The sequence below is a fragment of the Ovis canadensis genome, chromosome 10, assembly GCF_042477335.2.
Source record: "Ovis canadensis isolate MfBH-ARS-UI-01 breed Bighorn chromosome 10, ARS-UI_OviCan_v2, whole genome shotgun sequence".
Lineage (NCBI taxonomy): Eukaryota > Metazoa > Chordata > Mammalia > Artiodactyla > Bovidae > Ovis > Ovis canadensis.
The window spans coordinates 42,481,338-42,501,329 of record NC_091254.1 but is presented as its reverse complement, the minus strand read 5'-3'; positions in this window follow the sequence as shown (position 1 = coordinate 42,501,329).

Genomic DNA, 19,992 nt, shown 5'->3' with positions numbered 1-19,992 from the left:
GCCTGGTGGGCTACTGTCTATGGAGTCGCACAGAGTCGGACACGACTGACGTGACTTAGCAGCAGCGGTGTTGCTTTCATTGTCTACAGTGTCTCACCCCTCCTTTTCTCTTCATCCCATTGCAGTCTGGGTCCTGACCTTCCTCCCTGAATAATCACTAAACTGCTCTTCCTGTGGTCATTCGTGATGCCCTCAGTGCCAGACTCCCTGTCCTATTTCAGTGCTCAGTCTGAGGGATATGCCTGCATGTTTGGCATGGGACACAGTCTCCTCCTTGAAGTTTGCTTCTCCAGAGGCCTCCGGCTTCTCTCTGTTGATCTGCCTGTTAACGCCATCTCCTAATACTTCTCCTATTTCTCTCCCTACACTGGCCCCCTTGGCTGGCTCCTCTTTTTCTTTCCATTCTGTAATTATTGGTGTCCTGGAGGATTCATGTCTTAGCCCTTCCTTCTCTTACCTCTTTCCTGTCCACCTCTTCCCTCCTTCCTCCCAACAAATCCAGAGTCATCATATCCCTCCTACTTTGTTCCAGGCACTATGCTAGAGCTTCCCAGGAGGTGCTAGTGGTAAAGAACCTGCCTGCCAATGCAAGAGAGGCAAGAGAGGCAGGTTTGAACCTGGGTCAGGAAGATCCCTGGAAGAGGGCATGGCAACCTACTCCAGTATTCTTGCCTGTCCATGGGATTCTCCATGGAGAATGGAGAATGGGCTACAATCCATGGGGTTGCAAAGAGTTGGACACTGCTAAGTGACTTAGCATAGCACACACACACCAGAGATGAATAAGACCCAATCCCTAATGCACTGCATATGCTAGAATCTAGAGGCAGCAACATATGAGTAAACATTAGTATACCAACGGGCAGATTTGGACAGGGGCGTGGTGGGGGCAAGAGTCAATTCTACATGATGGGGAGGTACAGTACCCTCTGGAATACTTACAGTGCTGCATGTTCATTAGATGTGAAGGGCTGTCAGAGCTAAGTCATGGCTTTCCAGAGGAAAGGATGTGTGCGTGTGTGTGTGTGTGTGTGTGTGTGTGTGTGTGTGTGTGTTATATGCACATGTGCCCAGAAGGCTTGAGCAGTGGAGGAGCTGTGTGGAGAGAACCTGCACCCTTTCCAAGAAGGAGACCTTATCTTAGTGCTTCAGCTGTAAGTTACCAGGAGACTAGTTAGGGAATCTGGCTTTGCCCCAACCTGCAAATGAGTCATTAATTCTTCGTAGTCTTCCTTTGAACTTTATGTTCAGGCTACCAAATTATTTTTCTGTCTCCAAGGGTGATTTTAAAAATATTTAACAAAGATATCAACATGGGTCAGTCAGAATGAATGATCGAACGTGATTCTGGAGGTATCTTTCCGTGCCATAAGGTAAATCCTTTACTTCCTGATCATAGAGATGTGTGTGAATGTCTGCACGTGTGTATATGTATGATGGGGGTGTCCTTAAGGAGGGGCTGGGGCAGTTGATAAAGAGAGGAGGAAATGTTTGGGAGTCTTGGGACAGTGCAGTTTCCCAAAGATATGAAAGTACTTCAGTATTTTAACACCCTGAATACAGGGGCGTTACTGACTTCCTCCTGAGACTGCAAATTCTCTGAGGCCAGGCTACATCTTAATCAATTCTGTGACCCTCGCTCTGAGTGTAGCACTCTGCCTACAGTGAGTGAAAAGTACTTACTGGCTAGACAGAGGGGAATTAATGATTTAGTTTAGTAGGGCTTCCCTGCTGGCTCAGACGGTAAAGAATCTGCCTGCAATGCAGGAGACCTGGATTTGATCCCTTGATCGGGAAGATCCCCTGGAGAAGGGAAAAGCTACCCTCTCCAGTATTGCCTGGAGAATTCCATCAATAGAAGAGTCTGGCAGGCTACAGTCCATGGGGTTGCAAAGAGTTGGACTAGCATTTTCACTTTCAATGGTTTAGTAAAAGTTGGTGAACGGTCATGCAGACCAGGTTTTGCCATGACAACAAACAGCCTCCAAATCACAGTGGCTTATTACATAAAGGTTCATTTCTTGTGTATATGACTTGTCTGTTGCAGGTCCCTGGGGCTCCTGCTGCATGTCTTCTCCCTCTGGGACCAGGTTCCTGGGAAATGGGGGTCCCTGCAACAGAGGGAAAAAGGAGAAAGTGACAAAGTGTGTCCTGACTCGCTTTCTTAATGAATGAATGAATGAGTGAATTTATATGTTTATTTTTGGCTGCACTGGGTCTTCTTTGCTGTGTGTGGGCTTTCTCTAGCTATAATGAGTAGGGGGCTGCTCTCCCCTGTGGTGCACGGGCTTCTCACTGCAGTGGTTTCTCTTGTTGCCGAGCATGGGCTCTAGGGCGCAGGCTCGGAAGTTGTGACACACCCACTTAATTGCTCTGTGGCATGTGGGATATTCCCAGACCAGGGATCAAACCCTTGTCCCCAGTATTGTCAGGTGGATTCTCAACCACTGGACCACCAGGAAATCCCTGCCCTGAGTCTTAAAGCTCAAGCCAGAAGCTTATGACATGTCACTTCTGCTTGCATTTCATTGGCCAAAGCAAGCCTCATTTGATGACAATCATTTTATTTAAAATGAAAGACCACTTCATAGCTGTAACATAATTGCTAATTCTGGACCCCAAGATGTGTCAGGGAAACAAAAGGAGATCAACAAGAGTCCCTGCTCTGGAGAGGATCGCACTCTGGTAGGAAAATAGGTATGTAAACCTACATAACACAGGAGGAGCAGGCTTTAATGGTCTGGGAAGAGAGGCCTTCTGTAAACTCCATGAGTGGTTGAAGTTCCCTGCCAGCCTGTGCATGTCTGTATCCAGTGAGTATTTTTATAGTCACAGTTATCAAGCTTTGCTGGGATTATTTGTTATGCTCTGTGTCTCCTCCCACCCTCCCACTGGGGAGCAAAGATGTTAAGCCAAACACACAATTCTGTCAGGAAGGAATTAGTCTTACTGGTCTGTCTCCTCAGAGTTAGGCTCTTTGTTGTTGTTGTTCCGTCACTAAATTGTGTCTGACTCTTTGTGACCCCATGGACTGCAGCCCGCCAGGCTTCCCTGTCCTTCACTATCTCCTGGAGTTTTGCTCAAATTCCATTGAGTTGGTGATGCCATCCAACCATCTCATCCTCTGTCGTCCCCTTCTCCTCTTGCCCTCAGTCTTTCTCAGCATCAGGGTCTTTTCCAGTAAGCTGGCTTTTCACATCAGGTGGCCAAAGTTATTGGAGCTTCAGCTTCAGCGTCAGTCCTTCCAATGGATATTCAGGGTTGAGTTCCTTTAGGATTGACTGGTTTGATCTCCTTACTGTCCAAGAGACTCTTAAGAATATTCTTTAGCATGACAGTTCAGAAGTATCAATTCTTCTGTGCGCAGCCTTCTCTATGATCCAACTCTCACACCTGTACATGACTACTAGCAAAATCATAGCTTTGGCACAAAATAAATGAATGAGAGGACGAATGAATGAATGAAATAAGACTCTTGTTAGCTTCTTGAGTCTGGTCTTACTCAGGAGCCTTATCGTCATCTTTAGCTCCAGGGTACACTTGCTGCAGTTGCACCTATTTCATTGACTACTGTCCCACTTTTCCTCTGCTTCTCTTCCTCGCACATGGCTCCTGGCAAATGGTGATATGGTAACCCATGCTATATCAGCCTTTGTCTCTGTTGCAGGGTTTCTCCACCTCCCATGTTGTCTTGCCTTCTCTCAGTTGAGGCGATTCACACTATGGAGTTTATTCTAAGAAGCATGCGGCAGCTGTAAAATCTGCGTAGCTTTTGTTGTTGTTGTTGTTTGTACTGGATTGAATAGTGTCTCCCCCAAATTCATATCCACCCAGAAACTCAGAATGTGACCTTTTAGGAAATATATCCTTTAAAGATGTAATTAATTAAATTAGAATGAAGTCATACTGAATTAGAGTGGGCTCTAATCCATGAACTTGTGTCCTGAGAAGAAAAAGAAACAGAGACACCGAGACACACACAGGAAGGTCGTGTGACAACAGGGCAGAGATTGGAGGGATATGTCTACATGCCAAGGAGGGCTGTCGATTGCCTGCAACCCCCAGGAGCTAGGAAGAGGCAAGGAAATATCCTCCCTTTGAGCCGTTATGGACAGCATGGCTCTGCCGACTCAGTTTTGGACTTCTGTTTCTCAAAGTGTGAGAGTAAATTGCCGCTGTTTTAAGTCAGGCAGGTTGCAGTGATTTGTTAAGGCTGTGCTCTTAGTACTAGTAAATGACAAGGGTGCTTCTCTTCCTTGTGGTTCTTTACACTTCTGCACCTGGACAGGTGTTCAGCCTCCTTTGCTCTGGAAAAGAGAGGAGTGAAGCACAGTTTTGCAGTAGTCTTCCACCCAAATGTCCAAATGTCCTGGCTATGCTTGCCCAGGACGGCTGTCTTTGTTGCGCTTAGGGCATTTCAGGTCAGGCTGGAGCCAATAAAGAGACAATAAAGAAATCTTCTTAGGTCTGTAGTGGTGAGGCCAGGGGAATGAAGGGTCAAGGGGGAATTCTCTCTTCCAGCCCTGCTCTCTGAAGCCTGTGTAGGTGGTCAGTGAAATGGTCACAAATATAATAAATGATCTTTTCCAACAAGTCTGGTCGTTTTTATAGCTCACCTCTCCTCTCTGCTCTCTATCATGCCCACCCTACTCCCAGCTACCACAGCTCCTCAACTACAGAATTGGATCACTCTCCTAATAATGGCACTGCTGCTGCTGCTACTAAGTTGCTTCAGTCTTGTCTGACTCTGTGCAACCCCATAGACGGCAGCCCGCCTGGCTCCCCCATCCCTGGGATTCTCCAGGCAAGAACACTGGAGTGGGTTGCCATTTCCTTCTCCAATGCATGAAAGGAAAAGTGAAAGTGAAGTCGCTTAGTCATGTCAGACTCTGTGCGACCCCATGGACTGCAGCCCACCAGGCTTCTCCGTCCATGGGATTTTCCAGGCGAGAGTACTGGAGTGGGGTGCCATTGCCTTCTCCAAATAATGGCACTAGCTCTCGTTTATTCAGAAGTATTGTGTGACATGCAATCTATTTAATGATTTACATAACTTCTTTAATCCACACAACAGCCTTATGAAGTAGGTAATATTGCCCTCATTTTACAGATGAGGAAATCAAAATCCAGAGAAGTTAAATAACTTGCCCAGGATCACACAGCCAGCAAGTTGCAGAGATTAAATTTGAACTTAGATGGTGGAATTCCAAAGCCTGTGCTCTTAAGCACCACTTGTAACATAAAGAGCATCATTCAGTCCAGTTCAACACACATTCCATAGAGTTACCATAAATAATTTCCAACATATGGCTATTTTTGAACTACAAAAGGACAATTTCATATGGTTCAAAAGCTAATATATGCCAAGAACACTGGACTAGGTGCTGTGGGTAATCTGTGCAAGGTGCCTGGGACGTGTAATTCATTTTTTTTCCCCTTAGGCACCATGCATAGCATCCTTAAAAATTAGGTGTCATGTGATGAGAATTAGTTCTGGAGTAAGACAGACTTTGATGTGAATCTAGGCCCTGCCACTTGCTGACCATGTGCTTTTATGTAAAAATTATTTCTTTTCTTTGAATGTCATTTAAACTTCCATCCCCTTTTCCATAAGATAGTAGATGTGGGTGCATGCTTAGTTGCTTCAGTTGTGTCCAACTCTTTGCAACTCCATGGACTATAGACCACAAGGCTCCTCTGTCCATGAGAGTTCCCAGGCATGAATACTGGAGAGGGTTGCCATTTCCTTCTCCAGGGGATCTTCCCAACCCAGGGACTGAACCTGCATCTCTTGTGTCTCCTGCATTGGCAGGGGGCTTCTTTACCATTGAGCCACCTGGGAAGCCTGAGAATTGAAGACCTTTTCCTAATTAGCTGTGTAACCTTGAGTAATTCACTTACTTCTACTTTTTCCCTCTCCTGAGAGAAGGCATTTAGCTAGACAATCTCTAGGGCTTTAGCAGTTCTAACATTGACTCTGAACATACAGTCAAGTTTCTGTCTGCCACAGCTAGGAAAATATTCACAGAGGATTTTGGAGAACTGCTAATTATGTCCTAGGAAAAAATTGAGAAAAGTTGTTCCTTAGCAAATGTTTAGCTCTGGGCTTGTAAATCATGAGTTTCTTTTTCATTGCTGAGTTTGTGTCTAATAGAAGTCTTACCTGCTCTAGGGGACCTATATCCGATGTTCATTAGGTATCTAATTTATAAAAAAACGATTTGCAGGCGAGGAACAAATGCTTCCTTTTCAGGAGCAGATGTTGTGGGATGAGGCAAAACATGCTGGCTAACACCTTGTCATCCAAATTCACAGACATCTCTGGGACTCTGGGCAGCTCTGACAGCATTCTAGGGAGGGAACTAAGAGGACACAGCTTCTCAATAAATTAGTCTGTTTATTCAGTTTCTGGTTCTCCACAATAGAGCTTTGGCCGAATCACAGAGAGACATCAGCAGGGAGGGAAAAAATCACCTTATTTTCTGCCAATAGCATTTTCCTTCCCAGGCTCTGCAAAATGGACATGATTCTCTTTGCAGGCTCTTCCAGCTGTTTTGGTTTCTCCCTGGCCTTCTGGTTTCACATGTTCCTGGTTCAGTCAGACTGCTTCAGTTGTTTTTTTTCCCCTGCCAATCATTTTTCTTTAATTTCTCCTTGCTCTTTACCGCAGTGATATCCAGTAAGCTTTTCCCTTTTCTCCCATGTCCTCCCACTTTCTACTATCTCTATCACCCTCTCTTCCTTTCTCTTTCTCCTGCTATGTTCCAAAAGGCTTCTTTGAGTTTTGAATATTGATGTCCCTAAAATCAAATGAGAATTTTGGGAGTCATGATCATCTGAGGTAACCACACATAAGGATTTTACCAGCTACTATTTGCTGTTCCAAGAGAATTGTGTAGCTACGGTCCTGCTCTGTTTTCCTTATAGTATTACGCAGTCTGACTTTTAACTCTGTAAACATGTTGGGTAGAAGTGGAATTTGGAAAGAAGGGTAAATTCTAGGGCATAACTGAGGTAGAGCAGTGGAGACCACTCGAGCCTGTGAATGTCATTTGTTTAGTGTTGTTTACTCTCTGTCATGTCTGACTCTTTGTGACCCCATGGACTCCAGCATGCCAGGCTTCCCTGTCCTTCACTATCTCCTGGAGTTTGCTAAGGCTCATGTCCATTGAGTTGATGATGCCATCCAATCATCTCATCCTCTGTCGCCCCCCTTCTCCTCCTGCCCTCAATCTTTCTCAGCATAGGATCTTTCCCAATGAGTTGGCTCTTCGCATCAGGTGGTCAAAGTAATGGAGCTTCAGCATCAGACCTTCTAATGAATATTCAGGGTTAATTTTTTTTAGGATCGACTGGTTTGATCTCCTTGCTATCCAAGGGGCTCTAAACAGTCTTCTCCAGCACCATAGTTTGAAAGCATCAGTTCTTCGATGCTCAGCTTTCTTTGTGGTCCAATTCTCACATCCATACATGACTACCAGAAGAACCATAATTTTGACTATATGGACCTTTGTCAGTGAAGTGATGTCTCTGCTTTTTAATATGCTCTCTGGGTTTGTCATTGCTTCCCTTCCAAGGAGCAAAGCCTCTTTAATTTTGTGTCTGCAGTCACTGTCATTTGTTTACTACACATTTTACCAACCTCCATTGAAGATGCATGTGAAATTTTAAAGCACTGAGCTAAGGACTATAAAGGGAGATAAATTACCTTATGCACAAAGGTGTCATATATGGAGCTTTTATAGAGGAGGAGCAGGCAGGAGCAGTAAAAGGAAAAATTTCCACTTACAGCAAAACATGCCCAAGGAGATATCAAGATTAAAGGTTATGCTTCATCATAACTGATTTTAACCAGCTGAAGTAGACTCAAACCCCAAACCTCTACTGGAACCATGTAAAGACTGGACATTAGAAATGGATTTGTGTGAACCCTGCAGGGACAGACCTTTAGATTAATTTCCAGAGTGCTGGTTTTCAAGCTTTAATCACTGTGAACTCCACTTTCTAGATTTATCCCTGACTTTCCCCCTCTCAGTTCACTATTCAGTGAATTTCTTACCTTGTGTGTGCTTCGTTTTGCCTGGCAAGTCAATAAACTGGGCTTTGTGGGTTTTATTTTGTTATTTATAGATCTGGTAGTCTTCATTTTATTATTTTCCAGAATATAGGCTGCAGGGAAGCCAACTAATGCTTAACATCTGGCAGCAGCATGCACAAAATTCTGAACAGCAAGAACAACTAAAAGAAAAACAAGCAAAGCAAACAATAAACCACCAACAGCAGCAGTAGCATAATTACAGCAAATCTCACTCATTGGACAGGGCCTTGCTGGAAATGAGATCCACAGTAACTTCCCAGCTTGGGTAATTTCTAACTAGGCGTTGGTTTCAACTGGACTAAGCCAGTTTCATCTGTGAAACTGTTCAATAGCTAGACCTGAGTATTGCTTCTGAGTGTTTGTGTGACCTCTTTGGTTTCACATTCAAAGTTTCACAGACTGATAAGGAACAAAGGCCATCCTTTTAACAAAAATTACTTGCCTGCTAGTTTTTAATGACTCAGCAGGTATTGCTGCAAGATTTGTTTGTTTGGGTTGTGCATCTTTGACTCTTGTGTACTGATACTTGTTTTTTCTCAGAAGAATCCAGAACCTGAGTTCATTTTGTTTTGCTATTTTCTTTAAGAAACTCGGGAGATTTCTAGTTGCAAGTAGTGATCTGCAGCACAACTTTCAAACTCTGAAAATGACTGGAGTCCTGTACATCACTCTTCATGGAAAGAAACAGCTGGCCTTTCCCCCGTAAGTGTACTTTCCTCCTACATCAAGATGCTATTATGATTTGTCTTACCCCTCATGGAATATTACTAATGTACTACACATTTGTGAAGGGAATTTATTGAAAATGTAGCAGAATCTATTTGATATACTCCTTGCTGTAGCCTTAAAGTGGTAGTTTAGTCGCTAAGTCATGTCCGACTCTTTGTGATCCCATGGACTGCAGGTCACCAGGCTCCTCTGTCCGTTATATTTTCTAGGCAAGAATGCTGGAGTGGGTTGACATTTCTTCCTCCAGGAGATCTTCCCCACCCAGGAATAGAACCTGGATCTCCTGCATTGCAGGCACATTCTTTACCAATCAAGTCACCAGGAAACCAGTTGGTTTTCTGCCTCTGGCTGTGCCTGTCTTTTAGAGGGTTTGGTCTGTAATATAAAGTATTATTACATAGTGCTTTGCTTGTCCTAAATAAGATGAGCACCCAGTGTCTTTTATGGCGACCTTCCTGGTTCCTCCCTTACTGTCATCTTTAAATATTAGTAAGTGTTTATATATGCCTACCACCCAGGGCTTTATCCTGGGCATATATGAAATGTTTGAGTGCATTCCTTCTGACTTCTGGCCACATTCCTCCCTCCCTTCCTTAAACATTTGTTAGCAGGCAGGAGAATGAATGTCAAAGGATCCTTGGAAAATTCAGGACTCAAGTCAGAGCAAAGGCCCTACTCAAGAGTGAATACTAGTGGCATGTTTCCAGAATACAAAGAGTAGGACAGTGTAAGCAGAGTGGTAGGAGTAGGTCATTGGAAGGAGGGGAAACAATAGTGATTTCTCTTCCTTTTAGAGAAACGTTCCCATGAGACATGGTATTTTGGAGGATCTGTTATCATGAAATATAATTACCACCCCAAACTTTGTGGCTTAAGACAGCAATGATTTATTAGCTCTCAAAATTCTTAGGGTTGGAAATCTGGACAGTTCTCTTGCTTGTCTTGCAGTAAGAATTGAAATAGGGCCTGGAGAGTCTCAGGTGGCCTCATCACCATCAGGAGTTGATGCTGACTCTATGCTGGAATTCTATGATGCCTCTATTCTCTTTCGCATGACCTCTTGTCCTCCACTAGATTAGAAGGGGCTTGTTCACAGGACAGTGGTCTCACTAGGCTCTGAAGTTTGTACAATGTCACTTTCTACTGGTCCAAGCAGGTCCCAAGAACATTCCAGATTCAAGGCATGGAAAAATAGATTCCACCTTTTAATGGGAAGACCAAAGGGATATAGACTCAGGGAGACATGATTCATTGGGAACCTTTATTAAAACAACCTATCACTGCAGAAATGGGTCAAAAGAGTGGGGATGAGGGTGGGACTGGGAAGTAGGAGGAGGACAAATTCAGAATTAACGATGAAGGGCTTCTCTGGTGGCTCAGCGATAAAGAGTCCACCTGCCAATGCAGGAGATATGGGTTCATTCCCCTGCCTGGGAAGATCCCACATGCTGCAGAGCAACTAAGCCCATGTATCACAATTGTTGAGTCTGTGCTCCAGAGCCTGCGTACTGTAACTGCAGCAACCTGTGTGCCCTAGAATCCATGCTCTGCAACAAGAGAAGCCATTTCAATGAGAAGCTCTTGCATGACAACTAGCGAGTAGCCCTGGCTCCCCACAACTAGGGAAAAGCCCTCACAGCTACAAAGACCCAGAATAGCCGAGGCGGTGGGGGGGAAAGTTAAGACTTGAAGATGAAGTCTTCCTCGGAATCTTTGTTCTTGTCTTCAGTTATGGAATTCTGTGTGTCAGCAAAGGGTAAATTGTCCCCCGTTGTTTGTTTCTGAGAATATAGATTCAAAGGCACGTATTAGTGAAGGAAAACATGATAGATGCCTGAAATTTTATGAAAATTTGGCATTTAGGGGATTATATATATATGTGTGTGTGTGTGTGTATAAGCAGAAACAATTAGCATGTCAAAGATATGAGGGGAAACACAAGAGTTTATCAAGCAGTTACATTCACTTTCCAGTTTACACGTACATATTCAAACATATGAAATGCTTTCTGTTGTCAGATAACTTTAATTTTATGGTTGAAAGTTTTAAAGATGGTTTTCCTTTCTATTTCCCTGTGATTTAGGTAGGCTTTCACCAAGTTATGGGTGTGTGCTTTAACTGGGAGCCATGTGGGTTTTTTAAGTCAAGTCTCTTAGAGTTTTATGAATTTCTTATATATAATCGGGAAACATGCAAATCTTTATTAAAGGAATTGAACTTCAAAGCCATTTTTAGCTGATTTTTTTAAAAAGTTGAATTTTAAAAGTAATTCTTGTAGTACAATTTTTATCCTTTTCATCAGTCTTCAACATTCCTTTTTTTCGATTTGCTCTGAAACTAATTTCCATAGTCTTTCTGAATAGTTCCTCTTTTAGGAGATACTGTTATCTTTGTGTTGGAGCCATAAGAACACTGAAGAGGTTGTTGGACTCAAAGACTGGCTTCAGTTTACCTTTTCACATACTGCATGTCTGTTTTCTTTATCTACATGCAAAGTGGGAGAATGTAAAATGAAGCATGGAAATAAGATGCCACAGAGATCACAGTTGTGTCTTCATTTGCTGCTAGTTTACCCTGAGTTTTTGTTTTTGCATTACTTCCTCATCCTTCTCTTCTCTTAACTTCTTGAGCTGGAATCAGCATAGCCTACATGAAATATAGGCAGCTTAGTCTTTCCTTCCATTGTAGTCAACAACCACATCCTTATAAATTGCTGTAGCTTTAGGTTTCTATAGAAAATTTCCTGGTACACCTACAATAATTTTTTAAATTAAAATTTAAAAATTTAAATTTTTATTGAAGTGTGATTGAGACCAAGAACACTTTTTGACAGTTTGAAAACTAATCATCACAGATTTGCATAGTGACTTACACCACATTTATCATATAAACATCATTTTAATTTCTTGAACCAAGACAGCTCAGATAAATGAACAAACACATGAAAAACAAGAAAATAAAAATCACTTATTTAGAGATGATCACTCTTAACCATGTCCCAAGCTGAGTTATCCTTTTGAGAAGTATTCTTTGTTGTTGTTGTTGTTCAGTTGCTAAATTGTGTCCGACTCTTTGTGACCCCAAGGACTGCAGCTCGCCAGGCTCCTCTGTCCTTCACCGTCTCTTGGAGTTTGCTCAGATTCATGTCCATTGAGTCAGTGATGCTATCCAACCATCTCATCCTTTGCTCCCCTCTTCTCCTTTTGCCTTCAATCTTTCCCAGCATCAGGGTCTGTTCCAATGAGTAGGCTCTTCTCATCAGGTAGCCAAAGGATTAGAGAAGTAGTCTAGTATGGTTCTAGATTAGCCTACCTGATCCTTTTCCCCTCACAGTCCCTTCAAATTACTCAGACAGTTGCCCTCTTCACCTTTTAACCAAAGGCAGCAGTGGCTGTTCATCTCGAGTTGCCCTCTCGTTCTGCACTGGCAAGGTTTTTTTCTCCAGCTCCCTCTGTGTGGGTGTGGATGATGCTTCTCATCTCCCACTTCTCCAGAGGGAGTCTTGGGTGTAGTCAGTCTCAGCTGAATCTCAGTAAGAGAGTACAAGATCAAAACCTCAAATTGGCCCAATACTGAAATACTGAAGTTGCCTGAGAGTGACGTTATTACTGGGTGCAGCATCTGGTCTTTGAGTCCCAAGGCCACAAGCAGAATATTACAGTCTCAGAAGCGTAACAATTTCAGCATTTCATGTAGTAGCTTAAGTTTTCCACAGCCTGAACTCAATTAATCTCCAGTCCACTGGGGAGGTCACCATGGAAGTGCCACAAGTTTCTGCAATGGACGCAATATCCTGCCAGTGCAGGAGATGTAAGAGACCGAGGTTCAGTCCCTGGGTTGGGAAGTTTCCCTGTGGAGGGAGGCATGGCAACCCACTCCAGTTCTCTTCCCTGGAGAATCCCATGGACAGAGGAGCCTGGTGGGCTGCTGTCTAAAGTGTTGCAAAGAGTTGGACTTGACTGAAGTAACGTGGCATACAAGCTCGCACCCTGTACCTGGGGTCAACTTCCACAAACTGTGTCTGTGGGATTAGGAGTTAAGGCTGGGGGCTGGTAGCAGTTCTGGCCTCTTATCCTGAGCCTCCCTTGAGGGGCTCCACAGTCCAGAGCCTGGGAAGTCAGCCTAGCATGTCCTGTCTGCAATAATCTTCAGCCTAGGGTATGCAGAGGAAAAACTCTGGAAGGGAGAAAGGCAGCCCTAGCTTTTCAGGGGAGTTAGGAAATCTCACCAAGGCTCTGTCCCACAGAAAAAACAATCTCAAAAAACAAGGGCACTTGATAGTTTTTAGTTCTGATTTCTATCTCAGTCATTAGAAATCAAGCTTTAAAAGTAAGACCCTATCCACCATGTTTTAATAATCATCACTGGGGCTTAAAGTGATTAGTAACAGAAGGCTTTGGTTTAAATGTTAAACATTAATGGTTTCGTTCTGCTCTTGAGATCTGGAGGTAGACAGTTGGAAATGAGTTCACAAAAGGCTCTGCCCCTGGGGTCTGGGTTGATGACAAAGGTGACCTTTGAGAGATGGTGCCTATAATCAGAGGACCCTTCCAGCCCACCATGGTCCTGGGCAGCACCTTCACCCGGGAAGCATGTGACTTCACAAAAGCCTTTTGCAAGTTTTGTTTCCCAAATGACTGATGAGTCTATAGGAGAGGAATTTTATTGTCGCTTGCTTCTTTCATACAATGTCACATGGCTACACTGAGGCTCAAAAAGCCAAATCCCTTATCTTAATAAGAATAGCTATCAACTGGCACTGAGCTGACATTTTATATGCATTATTCTATTTGAAGTTGATCGTATCCCAAGGGGTATGTAATATTATTCCTATCCTCAATAACCATGAGGATATTGAGTCTTAGAAATATTGAATAACTTTCCAAGTACACCCAGCTTGTAAGAAAGATTTGAAAACCATCCTTGGGTGTGTGCTAACTCTTCAGTCGTGTCTGGCTCTTTGAAACCCTATGGACTGTAGCCCGCGAGGCTCCTCTATCCATCGGATTCTCCAGGCAAAAATACTGGAGTGGGTTGCCATGCCCTTTTCCAGGAAATCTTCCTGATCCAGGGATCAAACCCATGTCTCTTGCATCTCCTGCATTGGCAGGCAGGTTCTTTACCACTAGCACCACCTGGGAAGCCCCAGAAACAATCCTTATCTGGTTCCAAATAACAGTCTTTCGCTTGTTGTAGCTCATCTAAGTTTGGAGAAGGCAATGGCACCCCACTCCAGTACTCTAGCCTGGAAAATCTCAGGGACAGAGGAGCCTGGTAGGCTCCAGTCCATGAGGTCGCTAAGAATCCGACACGACTGAGCGACTTCACTTTCACTTTTCACTTTCATGCATTGGAGAAGGAAATGGCAACGCGCTCCAGTGTTCTTGCCTGGAGAATCCCAGGGATGGGGGAGCCTGGTGGGCTGCTGTCCATGGGGTTGCACAGAGTCGGACACGACTGAAGCGACTTGGCAGCAGCAGCAGCAGCTCACCTAAGTTAATACTATTAAATATCTAGTACAGCTCTCTTGAGACATGACTGCCTCCCAGACCTTAGACCATCTTCTTTTCACTTTTGAGTGAGCTGTGTGTCAGGATGACTTCAGAGCATGGAAGCAGAGGCACGAATATAATAGGAGACACTGGCACTGGCCTTTACTGAGTGCTGGACACTGTTCTGAGTACTTTGTGAACATTAAATCATTGAAGCTTCACAACAACCCATCAGGTATCCCTGCGCTCAACACCCGAGTCACAGAGATGGTCAGATAACCAGCACGTGGGGAAGCAAGGACCAGGTGGCTGGCACCAGAGTAACCTGTGCTATTACTCATAGGCATAGGGCCACCCGGACTAAAATGGGGAGCAGGGAGATTTCAGAGCAGGATGAGGGCTGGTGGCTATCAAGAATTCTGCTTGAGCATGTTATATTTTAGGTGGAGTTAGGTGTCTGAATGGAGCTATCGAGAGGGCATTTGGGTATTAATGCAGCAAACAGGTGGTGTGTAAAACCCCAGGTAAGATGAAATCACCGCTAGAAAATGTACAGGTGAGAGGAGAGGCCCATGGCCCCTTATGCATCCCAAGGGTGGGCAGAAGAGACAGGGTTGGCAAAGGACCCAAGGACCCCTCTCTTTCTCTTACACCTCACATCCCAACCCGCAGTGGGACCTGTGGATCCCTGCCACCCCTTTCTGTGCCCTAGAATAAATCAACAGCAGGGCTCCTCACTCCTACAGTCTAGAGTCCCAGCTGACAGGATGCTCTGGTCGCCCCACCCTCCTCACTAAGGTCCGGCCACTCCAGGCTTCTTGTTTTGGGGCACAGGCAGACTCCCCTCAGGGCCTCTGCACAGCTCTTCCCTTGCAGGCAGTGCACTTCCCTAGATGGTCCCAGGGCCCATCCACTGTTTTGTCCACTTCTTGCTCAAATGCCACCTCCTCATAGGGGTCTTTCCTGACCATCTTATCCAAAAGTGTGCAGCCCCTCCCTTCCCTATGGCCTGCTTTAGTTTCCTTCCTAGTCCTCTTTGCTACCTACATTGTATTACGTGCTCACTGATGACCTCTTCTCCATGATGGTCAATTCCGTGATACTCTGTTGATTCTCTGCTGTGTTCCCAATGCAGAAAAGTGCCTGGCCCCATGGGAAACACAACAGATATCTGTGAATGAATGAATGATTAAAAAAAAAAAAGAAGCAGTGGTTGAGGAACACAAGGGGAAATGTGCTGTCACTGAAGGAACTGGAGAAAGCGTTTCAAGAAGCAGAATGTCCGTCCATACCTGATGGTGATGATGGTGACCTTGGATTTGGGTGCTGGTGTTCCTCCCATTTCACTTTTATTGGTGTGACAGAGACTCCTCTGCAAGGATGGTCATTGTAGCCTTGAGAGTAACAGCAAAACATTGACACAAATGAGGATGGATAGGCCTCATTAACTTAATGGTTGATACATTATTTTTTTCATTTTTTCTTCCAGGTTTATTGAGATATAATTGACATATGGCATTGTGTAAGTTTAGGGTATATAGCATAATGATTTAATTTACATATATCATGGAGTGATTATCACAGAAAGTTTAGCGAATATCTATCATCTCATATGGGTACAAATCTAAAGAAATAGAAAAAAAAATTTTTTTCTTGTGATGAGAACACTTAAGATTTACTCTTTTAGTAGCTTTCATATGTAACTTACCGCACTGTTAGTTATATTTATCATGTTGTACATCACATCCCTAGTACTTATTTACCTGACAAGATTGAATATATTATGACATTCTTACTATGAACTATTATGCAACCATCCAAAAAGAGGGAAATGAAAGTGAAAGTTGCTCAGTCATGTCCAACTCTTTACGACCCGGTGGACTGTATAGTCAATGGGATTTTCCAGGTCAGAATACTGGAGTGGTTAGCTATTCCCTTCTCCAGGAGATCTTCCCAACCCAGGGATCAAACCCAGGTCTCCCACATTGCAGGCAGATTCTTTACCAGCTGAGCCACCAGGGAAGCATAAAAGAGCGAGCTCTATAGCATTTTCTGGAAAGATATCCACATACATAAAATTCAGAAAGTAGTTGGAATTCAGTTTGTAGTATGAAAAACTAGTTGTTAGAAAAGATATATATCTACTAAGAAAAAATTGGGAGAAGGAAATGGCAATCCACTCCAGCACTCTTGCCTGGAAAATCCCATGGACGGAGGAGCCTGATAGGCTACAGTCCATGGGGTCGCAAAGAGCTGGACACGACTGAGCGACTTCACTTTCAGTTTCAAACAACAAATTATTTCAGAAATTTTCTCCGTGGGGTTTGATACCTAGGGAGATTTTCACTTCTTATTTTATACAGCTGTTTTTTAAGTGGTAGGATTATGGGAAGTTTTTTTCTTTTTGCAATTTGCACATATTTTCCCAGGTAATTTTAAAGAAAAGAAATCCATAGGCTGATTTTATATCTATTTAAATAAATAGATGAAAAAGAAGTGGAGGGTGAATGTTGGAGACTCTGGGCCCAACAAGAGCCAGACGTCCCAGAAAGAGAGTTCCAGACATGAGTAGAAAGCTTTTTGCCCATTTGCCCCTGCTCTGAATACTTGAGACACCTCATACAACCGGGCTGCTGGACAGTAGTTATCATGAAGTGTGCTGGTCTTGAGCTGGTCACCCTGCCTCTCCCATAGGGAGAACTTTGTGGTATGTGCCAGTCAAGAGGGCTATGGAGAGTTCGCCTAGCTTACGCCGAAACTTCGTCACTGGCATCGTCACTTATTTTAACTTTTTTTTTCTCCCCAAGACATCTAGAGTCTGTGAAGTGCACTCTGGTGAGAACAGGGCATGCAGATCTAGTTCTCCCTTCTTCAGGGCACATCGTACATCCGGCTTGCTTTGACCGCTGAGCAGAGGGAGGTACTTGGCTTGCTTCCTAGAGATGTCAAAGCAGAGCAAAATCCATGCTTTTTCAATAGGTAAGTGAGAGTCAAGGTTATCCTCTAAAACAGAGTTTCTTGGAAACTAGAAACTAGTAATTGACTCCATGGATTATATATCTATGTATATTTTATAATTTTACTTATTTATTTTTGGCTGCTGGCTCTCTGTTGCTGCACGGGCCTCTCTCCAGCTGCAGTGGACTGGGACTCCTCTCTGCTAGTAGTTGCGGTGCATGGGGTTCCCACTGCACTGGCCTCTCCTGCTGTGGGGCACAGGCTCCAGGGCTCGGGCTCAGTGGCTGTGGTACACGGGCTCTGCAGTTGTGGCGGACGGGCTTTGTTGCTCTGCGGCATGTGGGATCCTCCTGGACCAGGGATCAAGCCCGCGTCCCCTGCATTGGCAGCAGGATTCCCCACCACTGAGCCACCAGGGAAGCCCCATTGATTATATTTCTAAAAAATTAAATTCTACTTCACTAATGGGAATTGATGAAGGATGTTGATGCTCTTCCATCTTCAGTTTGTTCAGGGGTCTGGATGGAAGCCAGCTATGTGTGTTAGAGACTCAGGAAGATCTCTATCTCTTTTGCAGTCAGAGTTCCTCAGAGAGGAGCCCGCATTCTTGTCCCTTCCTCACTTCTCCATCTTCCTCAGCTCCCTGTATGATGACTTTCTTCCCCTGGCTTCTTACTGCCTGTCTCCATCAGCTCCCTCTCCTTGGTCACCCACATGCCAGGAGACTGTGTCTTCAGAGCCCAGCTGGGCCCTCCCTGTACAATATGCCCCAGGGCCCCAAGCTCGCACTCACCCTTTGCCTTCACCTGGGTTGTTCCCTTTGCCTGGCTCACCTTTCCCTCATGTCTCTACCTTTTGTGACAAACTCCACCATCTCTCCCTTGGGGATTCTTCACTGGCCACTTCCTCTCACCCTCGAGGACACTGGGGTCTTCCCTAGTCTATGTCCGCAAAATTGCGAGCAGACTACAGGTACAGAGCTCCCTGTGCCGTGTCATTGTGAAGCTCATGTCCGCCTCTTCCGTTAAACTGTGCTTCTTCATCCTTAGCTCCTAATACAGTCCTTGGGGTAGGGTCGGTGCCCTGCTCGTGTTGGCTGAATAAATGAATGAATGATTTCCATGGAAATATGAAAGGCAAGCCCCGTGATTTTCCTGGGGATTCATTGTCCTGAGAATAAGAATACTAAAGAGCCACATGCACACAATTCCCCCATCCAGGTACCATTTCGACTCCCCTTCTTCCAAGTTCACACAGAAGGTGGCCCAGGAGTTTTAAAGCCCATTCCCAATTCTGTTTCTGACTCACTCTAGCCCTTTAAATTACTCACTTCCTGTCTGTGATGGCATTTGCTCATTTGTAAAACAAGGTGACCTTTGACAACTAACAACTGAGAGCTTAAAAAAGATTTCAGAGCACCATGAGCTATGTGAATGCTAGATGTTGTGATGAATCAGTGAAGTGAGTGAGTGAACTGCTAAGCTCCCCATTGCATTGTTAACTACCTTATTTGTCAAATTAAAAAGTACTAGAACCACCCCAACAGGAGGAGAGTCTTGATAGTCATTCTTCCTCATGAATAATTTCTTATGAGGAACAGCAAAAAGAACATGAAGCCAGGACTCTGGATGAAGCGGAGTGGGGTGGGAGGGGCGCTGTCTCTCATTCTAATTCCCACTTTTGGTGTGTTCAAGTGTGTGCCTGCAAAGAGAAGGATGTGCAAATTATTAGTGCCCGAAGGGAACTAATGCCTGTGAAGGGAAGAGAATTTATAAACGTTGCTGTGACATTTCCTTCCGAGGGGTGCTGAGTGGATCCAAGGTCGTCGTGGATGTTTACCCCTGACTTCCCCTGCGGGGAGAGGTGTCCACTCCAGTGTCATTTATCGGCATCTTTGCAATCCCCCAGGGTGGAGGAGGGCCTTCCCTCTCTCATCCAGTCAGGCCGGGGTGAGCGGTGAGTGCGGCTGCACCCTTGCCCTCCCTCATGAGCACCTTACAGGTCAGAAATAATTAGCTGATTCATTCCATGGCCAGAGGAGTGAGGCAATGCCAGATGCCAATTAGCCTGGCATATAAACACGTCGCTTCCCAGCAGTCAGGTCTAATGTTGAGACGAGCACTGAAAAATGACAGGCGGTCGGGGGAGGAAGGATCCTTTTTTAGAACGTGATTGGCTTCAGGCCTAAAAGTGAGGACCTTGCCATGCTGGCTTTTCTCTTGCGCTTTCATAATAATATATGGCATGTTGCCCAATATTATAGATATGAGTTAAGCTTTCTATCTTTCTGGTTGTAGGGGGAAATGGTCGAGTGGGGGTGGGACACTCTTGTCCCTGTCCCCCTTAAAGATGAAGGTGGTGGTCTTCTTCCGGTCACCCTGTCGGGTGTTCAGGGTCCCCTTTGCCCTTACAAGTGTCCTGAGGGCCGTGGGAGTGGAGCCCATGCAGGTGGCAGGGCTTGGTGGGGGAGAGGGAGGAACAGCACAGCGTGTGAAGACCGGATGGTCCACAGCTGCAGGTCTGGGTCTGGACCATGTGCAGTTCTCATTTACGGAAAAGGATTTCATTCTCTCCTGGGAAGGGCCAGGTGGGCTAAGTGTCTCCTTCCAGTGTTGAAAAAGACCAAAAAGCTATAAAGCTGTATTCAGACATTTCTAAAAAGCTCAAATATTCATATGTAACCAAATATATAAAATATGTTTACCTAGTGTATAA